The sequence below is a fragment of the Manis pentadactyla genome, chromosome 16 (genome assembly GCF_030020395.1).
Source record: "Manis pentadactyla isolate mManPen7 chromosome 16, mManPen7.hap1, whole genome shotgun sequence".
NCBI classification, from domain to species: Eukaryota; Metazoa; Chordata; class Mammalia; order Pholidota; family Manidae; genus Manis; species Manis pentadactyla.
In genome coordinates this window covers 10,154,391-10,173,158 of record NC_080034.1, presented here as the reverse complement: position 1 = coordinate 10,173,158, position 18,768 = coordinate 10,154,391, and the positions used below count along the sequence as shown (strand labels likewise).

General features: G+C 38.9%; 1 long non-coding RNA gene across 2 annotated transcripts in view; it reads right to left on the bottom strand.

Moving 5' to 3' along the window:
- The window catches only part of LOC118927723 (uncharacterized), a 79,732-nt gene extending 61,179 nt beyond the window's left edge, over positions 1–18,553 (bottom strand). Inside the window, exon 1 of one of the 2 annotated variants that reach the window (XR_005030938.2) lies at positions 18,431–18,553. This is a non-coding gene — a long non-coding RNA (uncharacterized LOC118927723). The remainder of the gene's footprint in view (positions 1–18,430) is intronic. The other variant, XR_005030936.2, reaches the window with a different exon arrangement.
- Between the last annotated feature and the right edge of the window lie 215 nt (positions 18,554–18,768).

Below are 18,768 nucleotides of genomic sequence, written 5' to 3'. Positions count from 1 at the left end.
GTGGTTGCCAAGAGTGAAGTGGATTTGTGTCATGATTCTGCCCAGTAAACAAGCCATTTTCAGGTTTTTTAATAATCAAAAAGTTCCTCTTATGACTAAAGTACCTGAGTACTCCTTCCTTTGAGAATCAGACATGCCTTGCATAAAGTTCTCAGGAATTGGAGGAAGACTGCTGCAGGGCTGTGAAGATGGGACAGCCATCCCTAGAGGTCTTGACGCACAGTGATGCCCAAATTTTTGCTTGTTCTGAGAGCCTCTATATACTCTTAAGAATCATTGACTACCCTCAAAATCTTTTCTTTATTGAAATATTTGAAATATGCATCTTAGGAATTTGAAATAAACATCTCTCTTATCAAATATTCTCAGAGGACCTTTCTTGTTCATTTTCCTCCTTGGCAAAATCTGAACTGGGACAAGGAAGCACATATTAGGAACTCAGCAATATTTCTGGATGAATATTGGACCGAAGGAAGGTCCATCCGGAACAGTGGCATAGAAAGAGTCTAAACACACCTCTTCTTACATATACACCAAATCTACACCTACATATAGAGCAATTTCTACCGTGGAAGAACTAAGCGCTGAGTGGACAGCTTCTGCACAATGAAGGACAGGGAAACCACATTAAAATAAAATGGCAGGAAAGATGGCAACATGGTAATGGCATGCCCATGCCCCACTGCAGCAACCTGCAGTAGGGGGCGTATCACTAAGGGATGCATGCACAGATCCACCTACCCTGGAGCACAGAGGGAAATAAAAATATTGTTTAAAAGACAGTGAAGGAAGTGAGTAAGTGAAGAAAGTCAATTTATTAAGCTGTAATACCTGGGGGAAGTGCTGAAACCCTCTAAACCCTCTCCAGGTTCACAGGTGCTGGGAGCACCATGGTTTATGTTCCTCACACACATTGATAGTTTGGATGGGAATAATGTCCAGATGCCCAGAAAAGCTCCCAACATCTCCTGAGACATCCCCTTTGAAGCCCAAACACACTTGCTCAAGATCCAGCAGTCCCTTCAAGACAGCACCAACATGGCACATGCCAAGACTTCCCTGACCCTTCAGCCTCCAACCCCTACTCCAAGGCATCCTCAGTGTGACACACACTGAGACTCCCCTAGTCAATTCCTTGTCACCTGACTATCCATCAGGACACCCACAGCCTGGTGTGCCCTGAGACACCCCTGGCATCAGCTCAGATAGCCTTCAGCCAGTCAACCAAAGTTACCAGCCACTGGCAGTCTACCAGAGATGTTCCTGTACAAGGCCAACCCTTCAAGACTGGGAGGGACTATTTAGCCTAATTCAAAGAAACACATGATGTCAAACAAAATGAGATAGAGGAATGTGCTCCAAATGAAAAAAAAAGACAAAACTTCAGAAAAAGAACTAAAGGAAACAAAGTTAAGCAATTTACCTGATAAAGAGTTAAAAATAATAGTTATAAAGATAATGAGAGGAATGGATGGCCTCAGGGAGGACTTCAACAAAGAGACAGAATGTATAACAAAGAACCAATCAGAGTTAATATAATAAATGAAATGAAAAACACACTCAAAGGAATTAACAGCAGGTTAGAAGATGGAGAACAGATCAGAAATCTGGAAGACAGGGTGATGGAAAGCACTCCAGCTAAACAACAACAAAAAGAATTTTTAAAAAGTGATGATAAGTTAAGGGACCCCTAGAACAAAACCAAATATCCTAACAGTCCCAGAAGGAGAAAAGAGAGAAAAAGGGGTGAAAACTTGTTGAAAAATAATAGCTGAAAACTTCCCTAAGCTGGAGAAGGAAACAGTCATCCAGGTCTAGAAGCACAGATAGTCCAAAAACAAGATGAACTCAAGGAGTTACACACCAAGACATATAATAATTAAGATGTCAAAGATTAAAGATACAGAATCTAAAAATGAACAAAAGAAAGGCAACAAGGTACATACAAGGGAAACCCCAAAAGCTGTTAGCTGACTTTTCAACAGAAATTTTATAGGCCAGAAGGGATGATATATTCAAAGTGCTAAAAAGATAAAAACCTACAACCAAGAATACTCTAAGCAGCAAAATTATCATTCAGAATTGAAGGAGAGATAAAGAGATTCCAAGATAAACATAAGTTGGAGCAGTTCACCATCACTAAATCAGCCAGACAAGAAATGTTAAAGGCACTTTTAAGAGGAAAAGACAACACTAAAAGTAAGAAAATTATGAAAGGAAAAAATTTCACTGGTAAAAGTAAACATAAAATAAAGGTAGTGTATCAATCACTTAAAATCTTGTATAAAGTTTAAAAGACCTCAATTATATTTTAAAAATGGAATCATTTTAATTTAAGGGAATCGCTAAATTGAAAAGGAGTAAAATAAGACATATACATAAAATGTGGAGGAAGGGGAGTAAAATGGAATGTTGTAAGAATGTGTTCAAACTTAAGTGACCATCACCTTGATTCAGATAGTTATATACATAGGATATCATATATGAACCTCACGGTAACTACAAACCAAAAACCAATGATAATAACCAAAAAAATAAAGAAGAAGAATTTAAGTATATCACTAAACAAAATCATCATATACAAGGGAAGAGAGCAAGAGAAAAAGAAAGGATCAAAGAACTACAAAAACAACCAGAAAACATTTAACAAATGGTAACAAGTACATACTAGCAATAACTACTGTAAATGTAAACGGTCTAAATGCACCTATCAAAAGACACAGATAACTGAGTGGATAAAAGAGACCCATCTATATGCTGCCTACAAGAGACTTACTTTAGACCTAAAGACACACATACTCTGAAACTTAAGTGATAGAAAAGATAGCCCATGCAAATGGAAGTGGGAAAAAAAAGCTGAAAAAAGTGCTTGGACAAATTAGACTTCAGAACAAAACTGTAACAAATGACAAAGAAGAAAATTACATAATGATAAAGGTTCAATACAGCAAGAAGATATAACAATTGTCACTCAACAGAGGAGCACCTAAATATATAAAGCAAATACTAAAAACATAAAGGAAGAAGTTGACAGTAATACAATAATAGTAGGGGGATTTAATACCCCACTTACATCAGTGGATAGATCATCCACACAGAAAATCAGGAAAAAGGGAATTTGAACAACACATGAGACTGGATGAACTTCATAAATAAACAGATCATTCCATCCAAAAACAGCAGAATACATGTTCTTTTCAGGTGCACATGAAACATTCTCCAGGACAGATCACGTTAGGCCTCAAAACAAGTCTCAATAAATGTAAGATCAAAATCATATCAAGCATCTTTTCTGACAGCAATGGTATGAAATGTAAACTCAGTTACAAGAAAAAAACTGGGAAAATCACAACCTGTGGAGACTAAACAGTTTGCTAAACAACCAAAGGAACTATGAAGAAATCAAAGAAATGAAAAAAATACCTGGAAACTAATGAAAAGAAAACACAGTGGTCAAAATTTTGGGGACACCACAAAAGCAGTTCTAAGAGGGAAGTTTATAATATAGGCCTACCTCAAGAAAGAAGAAAAATCTCAACCAATCTAACCTTCCACCTAAGGAACTAGAGCAAGAACAAAGCCCAAAGTTAGTAAAAGGAAAGAAATAATAAAGATCAGAGTAGAAATAAATAAAATAGAGACTAAAAAAAAAAGATGAAACTAAGAGCTGGTTCATTAAAAAATTAAGCAAAATTGATAAACCTTTAGCCAGACTCATTAAGAAAAAAGAGAGAGGACTCAAATAAAATCGTAAATGAAAGAGTAAAAACTACAACCAACACCACAGAAAAATGAAGAATTAGGAGAGATTACTATGAAAAATTATATGCCAACAAATTGGACAACCTACAAGAAATGGATAAATTCCTAGAAACATTCAATATGCAAGAGTGAACTAGGAAGAGAGAGAAAATCTGAACAATCAATTACTAGTAACAAAAGCCAAAACACTCCCCAAAACCAAAATCCCAGGGCCAGATGGTTTCACAGGTGAATTCTTCCAAAAATGTAAAGAGGAGGTAATACATATCCTTCTCAAACTATTACAAAAAATAGAAGAAAGAATGCTTCCAAATTCATTTTATGAGGCCAGCATTACCCTGATAAGGAAACCAGACAAATCCACTACAAAAAAGAAAATTACAGACCAATATCCCTGACGAATGTAGATGCAGAAATCCTCCACAAAATATTAGCAAAGTGATTTCAGAAGAACATTAAAAGGATCATTCACCACAACCAAGTGGTATTTATTCCAGGGATGAAAGAACGGTTCAATATCCACAAATCAATCAATGGGACAGACCATCATTAACAAAATGAATAATAAAAACTAATTGGTCATCTCAATAGATGCAGGAAAGGCATTTGACAAAATTCAATATTCATTCATGATAAAAACTCTCAACAAAGTGTGTATTGAAGGAATATACCTCAACATAAAAAGGCCATATATGACAAACCCACAGCAAACACTAAACTCAATCATAAGAAGCTGAAACTTTTAAAATCAAGAACAAGACAAAGGTGCCCACTCTTGCTACTTTTAGTCAGCCTGGCACTGGAAGTCCTAGCCATAGCAATCAGACAAGAAAAATAAATTAAAGATGTCTAAATTGGTAAGGAATAAGTAAAATAGTCACAATATGCATATAACATGATACTATATACTGGAAACTTAAAACTCCACCAAATAATTTTTAGAACAAATGAATTCAGTAAAGTCATAGTACACTAAATGAGTATACAGAAGTCTGTTTTGTTTTTATATACTAATAATGAACTAGAAAAAGAGAAATTCACAAAACTATCCCATTTATAATTGTTATCAAAAAGAATAAAATACCTAGGAATAAATTTAACCAAGGGGGCGAAAGACTATACTTTGAAAACTATAAGACACTGATGAAAGAAATAGAATACAATGCAAATAAATAGAATTATATTCTATGTTCATGGATTCGAACAGTTAATATTGTTAAAATGGCCATACTACCCAAAGCAATCTACAAATTCAATGCAATCTCTATCAAAATTCCTGTGATATTTTTCATAGAACTATGGCAAATAATCCTAAAATTGTGTGGAATCCAAAAAGATCCCTATAGCCAAAGAAACCTTAAGGAAGAAGAACAAAGCTGGAGGTATTATGCACCATGATGGTTATATTACAAACTACACTACAAAGCTACAATAATCAAAACAGTATGGCACTGGCACAAAAATAGACACATAGATCAATGAAACACAATAGAGAAACCAGAAATAAATCCACTTTAATAGTCAATTAGTATATGACAAAGGAAGCAAGAATATACAATGCAGAAAAGACAGTCTCTTTAATAAATGGTGTTGGGAAAATTAGACAGCTACATGCAAAAGAATGAAACTGGACTACCATCTTATACCATATACAAAAATAAACTTAAAGTGGATTAAGACCTAAATGTAAGATCTGAAACCATAAACACTCCTAAAAGAGTTTATAGGTGGTAAACTCTTAAACATTGGCCTTAGCAATTCTTTTTCAGAATATGTCATTCCAGGCAAGGGGGAGAAAAGCAAAAATAAAGTGGATCACATCAAACTAAAAAGCTTCTGCACAGCAGAGGAAACCATCAACAAACCAACCTACTGAATGGGAGAATATATTTACAATAAGGGGTTAATATCTAAAATACATAAAGAACTCATACAGCTCACATCCCCCACCAAAAAAAAAAAAAGACCCCAAAACAAAAACAGATAATCCAATTAAAATATGAAAAGACCTGTATAGACATTTTTCCAAAGAAGATATAAAGATGGGCAACAGACACATGAAAAGATGCTCAAATATCACGAATCTTCAGGGAAAGGCAAATCAAAACCACAATGGAATATCACCTAACATCAGTGAGAAAGGCTAGTATCAGAAAGAAAAGAATCACAGGCATTGGCAGGGACGTGGAGAAAAGGGAACCCTGGTGCACTGTTGGCAGAAATGCAAATTGGTGCAGCCACTATGGATAACAGCATGGAGGCTTTTTTTAAAATTAAAAATAGAAAAAAAATATGACCTAGTAATTCAACCTTTGGGTATTTACCCAAAGAAAACAAAATCATTAATTTGAAAATACATGCACCCTTATGTTTCTTGCAGTATTATTTACAATAGCTAAGATATGGAAGCAACCTAAGTATCCATCAATAGATGAATCAGTAAAAAAGACATGATACATATGCACAATGGAATATTACTCACTTTTAAAAAAGAATGAAACTTTGCTATTTGTGACAACATGGATGGACCAAGAGGTTATTATGCTAAGTGAAATATGTCAGAGCAAGACAAGCACCATATGATTTCACTTATATATGGAATCTAAAAAAATAAACAAAACAGAAATACATTCATACATGGGATAAAGTTGTACAAATCTCCAAATATAAAGTAAGTAAGTCATGGGAATGAAAAGTACCCTATAAGGAATACAGTCAACAAAATTGTAATAACTTGTATAGTAACAGATGGTAACTACACTTACAGTGAGCATTTCATAATGTATATAATTCTTGAATCATTATGTTATACACCTGAAACCAATGTAATATTGTATATCACCTATACTTCAATTTTAAAATAAAACATACATCTCAGAAATTAAAATGCCATTTAAATATTTCACTTATTTATTTTTAAATAACGATAATAATCCTATAACCTATTAACATAAATAACATATTTTAGGAATAAATAATCTATTTTCCAAACCCAAAAAAATTTAGTAAGAACAGCAATTTTTTACATTTTTTTCAGACCTCTCAAATGCTTAGCTGAATATAAAACAGTTGGATTCTCATATCCACTTCTGCATTCAATGTTTTGTGATATGTTCTTTTGGTTGAAGTATATGGTTCCACACAGTTGTGTGATTGGAAAAGAGAGGAGTCTGATAATCTTTTTTAGATAATGTGGGATATGATTCTTTGATACTATACCAAAACTCAGTGGTAGGAATATCTTAAAAGTTAGTTGCAGTGTCAAATCTGAAACCATATCAATAAACCTTTTGTTTTCCCTTACATTAAAATCCATTGATCTATCTTGCACTTTGGATCTTTTACTCCACACAACTTTGCAATACCATGCATTGATCATCAGCAACATATTGTTTGACTTATGCAGATCTTCCAAATGCTAAAACATTTCATCTATAAAATATCAAAAATCACATTCATTCATCCACCAATCTCATCAGAAAAGTCTTTAAGTATTGGGAAGTTATAAAGCTCATCATGGCAGATACAAGTTCAAAATTCTCATTTTCATTTGAAAACTCAAATTTTATCATCAGGAATAAACACCGTCAGTTGGTTTCTATGAAATGACAAGGCCCACTTTGTTCAGTTTCAAAAAAACGTCTCACAGATGCCCAAGAAGAGCGCTTATTAGCAAATTGTTCTTTTAAGTTAACATATGGCTCCATGAAACAAGTAGCTCATTCAGATTGTAACTCAAATGCAAAGAGATTTTTCTGAGACGACCAAAGTCAGTCAAAGGGCAGAAGTGCTCTATGTCTACTTATTTCATCATACTCCCTGCTAAAAAGACATTTTTAAGGTTGAGATTTAATGCCATTAACAATTTTCCTGACTCATTTATGCCATTCTTAGGTGAAACTAACTTTATGCTGTTTTGCTTTTGTCTGTTTTGTTTTTCTACTGAGAATGCCTTGTAATAAAGAGCAACACCATGATTTTTCATAAAAGTTAGTTTCACTGCTTTTATTTGCACTATAAATCACCAGAAGTTTTACCACTGTTCCTTTTATACCATTAGTGTGCAAATACCAACACAGTGAAAAAAGCAAACAATGTCTTAGTATTATTGTGAAAGCAGTTTTGATTTTGTGGGTCCCCTTCAAGGGTCTTGGGGACCCTTATAGTCCAGGCACCACATACTGAGAACCATTGGGGTAGCAAAACTTCCAGAGAAATCAAATGATAAAGGGAAAGTATACTACACAGATCAATTGTGAATAGCATTTACATGGTTATAATAATGGAATCAATGATAGGAATATGAATAAAATTATAATATAACTATATGGGGAAAAGGAGAGGGGGTGAAATATGTGTTGATGGTGGGAGTTGGTAGTGTTAAATCCTGTCATCTAAAATGGAAGTAAAGGAATAATCACTTTAAACTTAAAAACTGAAATTAACAGTGTTACTAAAACACAAAAGAAACTGCTGCAAGATTCCTGATTTGTCGTCCTGACTTGGAATGCCCTGCATGATTGACTCCTCCCTTACCTACCAGGTCTCGCTGCTTCCTCTGCTTTTGGCTGGCTCTGCTCCAGCCGCACTGGCTTCCTAGGTTTCCTGCTATACACCCGCCTTCACTGCCTGCTTCCGTGCTCTGCGCTGTGTGGTCTGCCAGACCAACAGGACCCATCCTGGCACTCTCCACAGTCCTGGGGAAAGTAGCTCAAGCCCAGCAAGATCCAGCCCCCCCCTAAAACAAAGCTTAGAAAAAATGGAGGTCAAGGAAATACAAAATGACCACCCCCAGACCCATATCTGTGTTAATGGAAGACATACTAAAAATGAGGAGACCTGAAGGTGAAAACGCAAAGGATCAATACCAAGAGGAGAAAATGGCACAGAAAGTGGAGATTCACCATGAAAATAAGTGTTAAGATCTGGTGTCGGGTACTTTTCCTGTTTTGATAGAAGGGAAAGAGTTTGAGAGTAGGGCCAATGAGGACAGGAAGAGAGGCAGTTAAAGGTCACAGCAAGGGCACTAAAGGCTTCATGGTTTGGCTTTGAGTCAGCTCTGTTTATCATGGAGACTGCTGGTAACCAGGAATTTCTAAAATAAGGGTTATGACCAAGAGAAGTGCAAGAACACAGTGCCATGAGTGCACACGAGAGGAGGATTTGACCTGGTTGCAAACTTCAGGAGCATGTCCGTAAATAGTGGTGATTAAGTAGCAACCTGATAATGAAGAGGTACGTGTTACATGGGTGAAAAGCAGAAGGCAGAGAGATCAGCATGTGCAAAGGGCTTGTGGTGGGAAGGTAAGACAGAGAACAAAGTGTCCAAGAAGCACATGTGCTCAAGAACACATAAGAGTTTGGGAAAAGTTTGAGGCTTAGCAATGGCTACACCAAATAGAGCATTGTAGATAACATTACAGAACTCCGTCTTTATCCCAAGAGAAAGTGGGAGAACTTTGAAGTATTTTAAACAGGAGAGTGATATGTTCTGATCTGCCTTTTGAAAACATTACTCTGCACATTATGTAAAGAATGGGGTGAGCGGGGGTGCATGGGGTGGACAAATAAGGATGTGGCAGAGTAGGTGAAAGGTGACAGTCAGTCACCTGAGACAAACAGTGGCTGAAAAGATGGAGAGAAATTATTGGATTTAAGTGTTATTTAGATGGTAAAATCAACAAACTTGGGATGGAATGGATAAGTGGAGGGAGAAAAAGGAAGGTATCAAAAATGACTTCCTAATGTCTAGATTCTGCAACAAGAGAGAGGTAGTGACAATCATTGACTAGACACCTGCAGATGGTTGTAAGATTGAAGGGGGAATAGGGGCTAGAGAGCATCAGTTTAATTTGGGGCTCATTAAATTTGAGATGACTTTGAGACATTCATCAGACATTAGGTAAGTAGAAAAGTATTTAGTCTACAACTCAGAGGAAAGGTTTGCACTGAAGAAATACACATGAACCATTGGCCCATGGGTGATAACTGAACCTGCAGATTAGGTGTCACCTCCTAGAGGGTAGAGTCAGGAGATAAATGAACCCAGGAACTGACCTCTGGCATAATAATGAGGAGGTAGAGGAAGGAGAGCCTGATAGTGTCAGAGACAAACCACCAAAGGAGGAGAAAGCAGTAGGATGCTGGGCAATGCCGTCTCATGTACCAGTGTTATTTGAAGAGGGGAATAAGTACCTAGAATATTTTCCCAGGTAGGAACAGTCTAGAGTTCATGGGAAATACAGAAGCATCTATAAGTGAGATTTTAAAGGTTGCTCTTCTCCAATGACTTGTTCTCCAGTGGTTACCAAATCCTAACAGGAATCTCTTGTCTCTCAGAAGGGAATCATGAACAACTTAATACAGAGAAAAAGAGAGTCTCATTTACCTCCAAAATCTGTCACTGTTATGAAAACCTAATGAACTTTGCTGAGGAAGGCTGAGATTGGCATACCTGGGAACATGCTGTGATGAGCTAAGAAGTGATTATGAAGCTGGGCATTTTAAGAAAAGAAGTATAAGGTTGTAAAAGATATATATATACTAAGGAGACACAATATGACAAAAGTTCATTGCCTGCCAGAAATCCATTCTTCTTTCCTTTCTCAAACAAAGCCTAGATTTTTACTTGGTCAAAGTGTTATCCAATTAAAGGAATACATTCCCAGCTTCTCTTGCAGCTACATGTTGGTGATGTGATGAGAATGGAAATACCACCTTGCACGGGACTTCTAAAAAATGTCATTGAAAGGGAAGGTTGCCCATCTTTGCTCTGTGCGATTTGCTGCAATGCAGATGTGAAGGAAGGTCATTATTAAAGCAGACACCGTGGGAGGGGAAAGCAAACGCTAAGCCCAGAGGAGCAGCAAGAGAGATGGCACCTGGGTCCTGAGCCACCACAGGCATCCTTGCCTGCCACCGGACCCTTTCACTTGTCAGAAATATAAATGTCCAGATAGTTTAAACACTGCTTTGATAGTCTATGCAACTGGACATAGTCCTAAACAGTTTAAGATTGTGACCTGAAATGGAATTTGCACAGCAGGGTAAAATCCAGATGAGACTTTAAGAGCGAGCAGAGGTAACAGGAATCTGTAGCGTGACAGAACAATGTTCTAAAAGAAAAAAGAAAGAAAACATTCAAAGAAAGACTCCTTTCTCTGGAAGATTAATCACCATTGGAGGGTTAAGTTTAATACAGGTAGATCAAATAACTTTTGTTTACGCGTCCTTTTTTATTTGTTTCCCATAAAGTTTTAGAGCTTATTTCCCCCTAACGTTTTGTGTTTCATAGCATAGAGCTGGGATAGCTTCTAAGATTAATAAAAAATAATTCAGAATTTAGATTTCAGAAGCAGAAAGGCAAGATGGTGATAGAGCTCCCAGCACTTTGAACGGCGACAAGCCTTGGGGAACAGAGGAGTGGTGTGTAGAGATGCCGAAGAACATGCAGAAATGAACACAGCTTCTCAGTGTCCTCACGGAGGGATAACAGAGCCTGGGAGGCATGCCAGGGGTGTGATGGGCAAGCATCCCAGGGATTCCAGAAACTATCCATCAGTGAGCTTAACATCCATCGCCAGCAGAAGTCTAGAATAGGTTAGTAAATGAACGGCTTACGAGCATATTAGCAAAAAAGGAGACGTGATGATCCCTGAGTGCTCGAGTAGAATGCTGTATATTCGTTCTTACTCTCACTGCCAGCTCCCTCCTAAGCATTGCTGTTTACCAGGCTTCCACTCTCTCTGCTGGCCCTACATTCCCCACACCAGGACACCTCATATACATTCATGGCTTTAACTGCAGCTATTCAAGGAGAGCTAACAAGATGGTGAAACCCCAAAAGTACAAGAGACAGTGAAGCATTTAAATACAATCATGCAGGAAGCATTATGGTTGCAAATATCAGCTCAGGGGGTAACCATTTCCAATTTGGACACAACTGGGAAGTTAATCTCCCTGTGAAAGTGGGAGAGGGTGCTTTCTTAATTCTCTACTCAATATTCCTTGGTGTTCTGTCATTCTTGGAGCTGAGTACAGAGCAAACAAGGGCAAAACAAAGAGAAAACATTCAAGCTGAAGGTCGAGGGAGCAGACTAGTCATATAGGAGAAGAAATTCCAGGATAAAGCAATAACTGAGAGCATATATTTAGCATAAAGCATGAAATGAAGAACCTCTGACTATGATAATGACTTTTCTACAACTGAAATTTGAGCAATTACAGATGAGTTGATGGGCAGCACATTCTGGGATGGAACTAAAACAGTGTGGAACATAGAACGGCACCTGTAGAATGTGGAGGAAAATGATAATCATCTTTACCACATCTGACTGAAGATTTTCACCAGTTTCATAATGTAAAAGATCTAGACTTGGATGTAGTTGAATGCCACTGCTTATTACTTAGAGATTTCCCATAACCGGGTTGAACATACCTGTGTTTAGTTCTAATTTCTAATAGACTCTGCTATTTTCAACACATTATTCTATTATCGTCTCAAAATCCTAAAGAATGACCCCCTAGGTGTGGTGGTAGGTGAAGACATCTGGGTAAGTTAGACCCCCCCTGAGAACTTCAGCAAAGATTCTGCTGCCGAGAGTGAGCAGGACAATGCAGCAGCAAGGGTTCTAGACTGCTGCCTTTGCAAGGTTCCCTCTGGTCCACACTCCTAACTATGTAATCCATTGACAGATTACACCTTCCCCACTCTGAACTCCTGACTGTATTTTATCTGTCTACCTGCTCTGCCATCACATATCACAAACTCCCAAGGACACAGGACTGAGGACCTTGTTTTACCCAGCATCGTTCTCTACCTTAGGCAATGCGATCCTCACCTTCCCCGACCCCATCTAATGAAGCTGGTTATCCAGCACTGCTGTCTGCCCACATACCCCCACCTCGTTTCCTCTGGCCACCGAGTCCTATTGAGACCACCTCCAAAATTTGCTTAGGTCAGTCAATTCCATTATCTCCTCTCCCTCTGCAGCTGCCCTATCCGTTCGTAACTGCTGTTATCTTTCTACAGTGAAAATTTACAACCATACTTTAGAGGACCTTTTATGGTTCTGTTCTGCCTTCTGGATGAAGGCCAGCTCTTTAATAAAGTTTTCAAAGCCCTTAAGAATTGAGTACTACTTTTCCAGCCTTATCTCCCACCCTTTCTGTCACTTCCTCCTTTTCTCCCTCCCTCTCTGCACAGAGAGAAAGGCACGCACACCCCCTGTACTCTAATCACCAAAGGCTAACTGTCCTAAATGTAAGCAATAAAGTTTACCCCCCTGGCATTAGCACAGGGCTTCCCCTCTGGGTCTGGATCACTCTGTCACTGTCCCTGTAAACACCACCAGCACAACGATGCTACTGATTCCCAGGCCAGCTCAAATATCACCACCTCCAGTAAGTCTCCCCTGATTCCTGAAGGTCAAATTGATAGCTGTCTCCTTTGTGTTTCCATAATAATTTGATCGCAATGCTGGCTTGGTTCGTTTTGAGCACCTACAATGAACCAGGACTGTTCAGAGTCCAGGGGATTCAGGGGTTGAAGGAATGATGCAGACCTGAGGCCAGGTCAATGGGGAGGATGCTGGCGGTTGGACAGACCCTCCAGGAGTATCCCTCAGAGTGAGGAGCAGCATGGGGGAGGGGTGGGAGGAAGGGAGGAAGGGTTTCCAGTGGCTTGGTTCGTTAGCTTACACTCCATCGTGTTCAGTATGTGATCGCAGAGAAATGATGAGCCCAGCCTGTCAATGCTTCTAGATCCTGTGAGTCAAGGCCTAAGGGATGATGTAATCAAAGCCAAAAGGTCCCCCTAGAGACTACTGTCCTGTGCACTTCGAATGGAGATGAGCACACACCTTGTATGCGCACCCAGCCCTAGATGGCAGTGATTGGTGGCACACCAACCAGTATTTGCTGGACACGTACCATAGGCCATCCCATGGTAGCTATTATGGTGGGCATGATGTCTGGGACCTGGGATCGTTCAGAGGGATGGGTTGACTGCATAACAAATTGGAGAATCCTGACAAATCCGTGTATTCCGTTCTCATGCAGCACCTTCTAAGTTCCAAGCCTGGAGATAAATAGAATGAGACACAGTTCCTGCCCCTGAGAGACTTACGTCAGAGTCTGAGAGACGGACGTGTAGTCAGATGAAGTGTCACATTATAACGAGGCAAGTGCCGTAGCAGAGATCTGAACGTGCCATGGGACAGCGGGAACACGGGAGGGCTTCGCTGGCAGAGGGGAAAACGTCCCCCCAGGGGACTTGTCAGGGGAACCTCGAATGAGTCTTTCAGATCGCCTAGATGGAAGGAGCAAAGACGCAGACTTATAACAAAGGTGGCTGGTGGTTTCTGGGTGGCTCATGCGAGAACATTATGCCAAGCAAACCCTGGCAGAGGGAAATGAACGTGGATGAGGAGGCAAAGCTCAGGCCTGCTCTGGGCCTCTACAGAAGCACGAGAAATGGAGAGGTGGATGTAGGTTGTAGAAAGTTCCAGACAACTTCATGGAAGAAGTGGAACCTGACCTTGCCCTTTAAAAGTGAATAGATTTGATGGGTTGATTTTTTTAAAAAGGAGCTAGTCATTTCAGGAAGGAGAATCATCGGAACCAAAGCAGAAGGGAAAGAAGGGGATGGGCACACGCGCGGAGAAGCGGCAGCCAGGAGCCTGGACGGAACAGGGCACAAAACTGGCTGCTTGGAGAACTGGTCATAGGGGGTCCCCCCCAATCCCATCGCCAGTTACAGGCATCGTACAGTAACCAACACCAATAGTTCACAAATAGTCAGGATAATACAAAATACCCTTGCCTAGCCTGCTTTTCTTCCTTTCAGAAAATAAATAAGTAAATATATTTCCTCAAGGGAGGAGGAAACACAGTTGCTTGGTGTTTATCAGTGATGACGCTGAGACACATTACCAAGTGGTGTCACCTGTAATTCCCAAAGCAGTCTAACAGCGTTGCCATTAGAGTCCTCGTATTAACGATGTGGGACCTCAGGAAACTCAGAGGTTCATCGGTCGGTTACAAGGTCAAGGCCATAGCCCAAATCTGTCTTATCTTCAAAACCTGTGTTTTCAGAGAGACGGGAAGGCTTAGAACAGAGATAGTAAACCCAGCCTCTGAGATCTAATCCAGTCTCAGCCAAAGTGCTTTAGATCACTACGATTTTAAAGTTCAACTTATTAATATTAAGCACAGAAATGAAGCAAACCATGTACCAACAATCTCTCTTCTTCCCTCTCCTAATGATGTGGTTACGATGAGCTGTACCGCTCAGCCACATGGTGAGGGAAGAGAGGGAAAGACACACCCAGGGGAACGAAGCCTCACTGGGCTCTGAGCTCAGCAAGCTTCCTGGCTTGAGACATTCAGAGTCACTTTGGGTAAGCAATGTGGCAAGAGGCTATGATGCCTCAGGGTGAGGATATCTGGATATACCAAATCTGGGATGGCCAAGGCTAAAAACCAAACCAAACCAAAACCGATCATTTGGACAGGAAAACAAAAGTCTGTATTGAATCCAACTCTCAAAGGTGACATGCTTGTTGAGCACTGTTACTGTGCAAGTTCTGAAGTCGCTCACGTTTCCCCTTCAGCCCTTGCACATATTTCTACCGTATTTACTGTAGGGGCCTCCATATTTTAACCTTCCTTTCAGAAAACTTATGGTAAGTAGAAGCCAAATCCTCTTGCTGTAATTAAAAATCCAAACTAATTGTATTTGTACCATCTCATTTTACACCGAGGTTAGGAAATCAACATAAAGTCAGTCTCTTCTCTTCAACCATCAGCTCCGCAGCAATGAAGTCCATCATCTCTTTTCTCTAATAAGCATGTAAAGCTGTGCTTCCATGGGAATGGTCAGATGGAGGACACCAGGTCAGACACACACTTTTATCCCAGATAGGATATTTATTCTACAGATTCTTGCATCAATACTCTTTGTGTAAGAGGTGATACAAGGCCTCCAGCTCCACCGCATTCATATTTGCTTCTTTTTACTAGAGGATGAAGCAGACTTAAAAGAAGATAATTATATTATTGGCTTTGGGGCGCCGAAGACAGAAAGAAAGAGATCAGTATTACATTTTCTCCTTCCTAATCCCCAATTTCTTCTCAAGACTTCAAAAGATAATTGCCTGTAATTCAGAAAGTTCACGACTTAATTTATTTAAGACGCTAGAAACACATGTAAGACCCAAGGAAGACCGAGGGACTACCATCTATAATCTTTTCCCTAACAGGATTACTGAAGACAAGATGATCCTAGAGATGCTGTGCTAAAATGATTGGACATTTTTTTTCACTTTGCATAGATCTGCAAAAGCAGAAATAATATGTTTCATAGTATTGGTACTAAGCAATATGCATTTGAGCATTTTTTATTATGAGTAATACACATTTATGATTTCTTAAAAAAAGGTGAAAGAGTTTATGGTTCACAGCAAAATGCGCCCCCTCACTCCCAGTGTATCCGAAACATTTTCTCCCAGAGAAGAACTGCTATGAAAGCTTATTTCCACATATAAATATTTATGTATTCTGGATTTTTTTTATATTACCTTCTTTAAATTTTGTCTACTTAACAATGTATCTTGGATACATTTCCTATAAAAATGTACATCCAAATCATTATTTATAATGGATCCCTAGCAGTACACTTTATGGCCATCCAATAATTTATCTCAGTCATATGCTATGAAAGGACAAGGAAGTTACCAAGTTTTTGATCTTATAATCAATGTTGTATGAAGAGTCCTGGAACCTATACATTTCTATATATTGAGAGCCTACTCAAAGATAAATTCCTACTAGTGAAATTATTGAGTGAGAAGGTATATGTATTTTTAAGAAATGCTGGCTGGACCATGTGCTCTACAGCCATGAGGATAAAAATATTAACTCCTAGGTTAAATTTATAGCAAAATATGAATTTAATTTTACTTGAGATGGACAGAGGTTATAATTAATGATTTGCCTCTCAACTATGAGGGATCTTAAAATGAATTCTTTCTTTTCCCTTACAACAAAAGGTTTCCATTCCTGTTTTGAACATTTCACAGAAAGATTGTCATGCACAATAGGACCCTGAATTTATTTTAAAGAGATACATTTTGAATGGTGCTCCATGTTTCCATATTTCACAAACTTCAGAAAATGTTGTCTGCAAAATAGTAGAGAAAAGGAAAACTTCATAAAAGCTCATTAATTGGATCATAACAGAAAATAAAACCTCATTCCCAGTGGATGAAAACTTGCACTCCTAAACCAGACTTCTAGTCCTGCTAAGCAATTTGAGCACAACACATTAGTAGGATTGCATATAAACAGCATACAGAAGCCATGTGGCTCCACCTGCTCAGACGCTCCAAAGTCATTTCATGGTTATCATAGTCTGAGACAAATGTTCTTGTACATGCCTAGTCATGCATGCATTGGACATGTCTCTCAGCCAAAATAAACTGCACTTCAATATAAAATGGAAAGCCAAAACCTGTGGTAGGTCCATTTTCTATCTTGATTTTGAAAATCCTTATTTTCTACTTTCTCCATTCTCTAGGTTTTCTTTCTCTCAATTATTACAGGGATTTCTCAAATGAAAGTTTGTAACTATATTATTTACAGTGTATTATATATATTTCAAGATATATGTATATATATTCTCTCTTTAAATGTTAATATTTAATTACACTCCCTTTGGGGGTTTGTTCTCACTGTCAGCATCGCTAACAGGAAGCCTGTGATGGCTCCCCTGTCAATCTCAGTGGGCAGGAGCAGTCACCAGAGCTTGCAGTATCTGTTGCTAGGCAACCTGTACATCTGCTGAGCCTGATATTTCAAGTCAGCTGCAGTAAACGTCTGTTATGGTATGGCCTTTCAGAACTACCTTCCCGACATAATATCTACCATTATAATAAAGGAGCCCCAAACGTCGAGGGGTGTGAGGGTAGCAAGGAAAATCAGTGCACCTGTGGCACTGAGATGATGTCAAATTAGACTTTCAGCATGCAAAGCGTATAAAATGATGACATGTTTTACACTCAGGCCTTCATGGCAGAGCGCTGATAAAGCATCATGCCAGGGCTATTTATTTGATGGTAGCAAACGAAGTCTTATCATTTTAGAAAAGTTTCTAACTGCCACTCTAATAAAGGTAAAATAGCAATGGCCTAGAGAAATAAGAAGAATATTAATATTCTGGATATAATAAATGAGACTAGTATAGCTAGCCAAGTATTTGACCAAAGGACAATTCTTGAGAACAGACTTTCACGGAACTACAATTAAGTCTGAAAAGCAGCAGCTATGTCAATGTTTCAGATTGCCAATCTTGCTGAAACATTACTCGATAAAGTATCTGAGATTCCATGATACGCACTGGAAATGATTTCAAGTAGCCCACTTTTTATCCCTGAGCTTATTTTAAAATAATTATTGTAATAAGACGGCTCAAAGCACAGTTTTGTTCCCTTATCCATTCTGTGTCCAAGTTTTCCCTATTTGTAAAATAGAAGCAAGCTAATGATAACATAGGTTTGGAGGCAGTAACCGCAAAGACCCAGTGACAGTGTCTTAAAGAAACATGGAAACTCTTTGCCCCCCACGTAACATAGTCTGGGGCTGATTTGGCCCCTTCTGTTTGTTTATGAACCTTCCACTTGCAGTTTCTCTCTCCTGGTCTGTTCATTCTAGCCGACCAGAAGGCTAAAAAGAAGGTGCTCGTACACTTTTCTTCCCTAATAGGGAGCTCATAGCTGCACCCGTCACTTCTGCTTACATTCTACTGGCCGGAACCCGGTCACACCCAACCCCACGGGAAACCGGGCAATCTGGTTCTTAGTTGAGAGGACATGTGTCTGCCCACTAAAACCCAATAGAAAAGTGGAGGTGTAGTTTTTTGGGGACAATTAGCTGTCCCTGCTGTAACAACCAAAGCAATCCTCGGGAGGGTTGTACAGAAGTCACAAAATTATCTTAAACTGTAAAAAT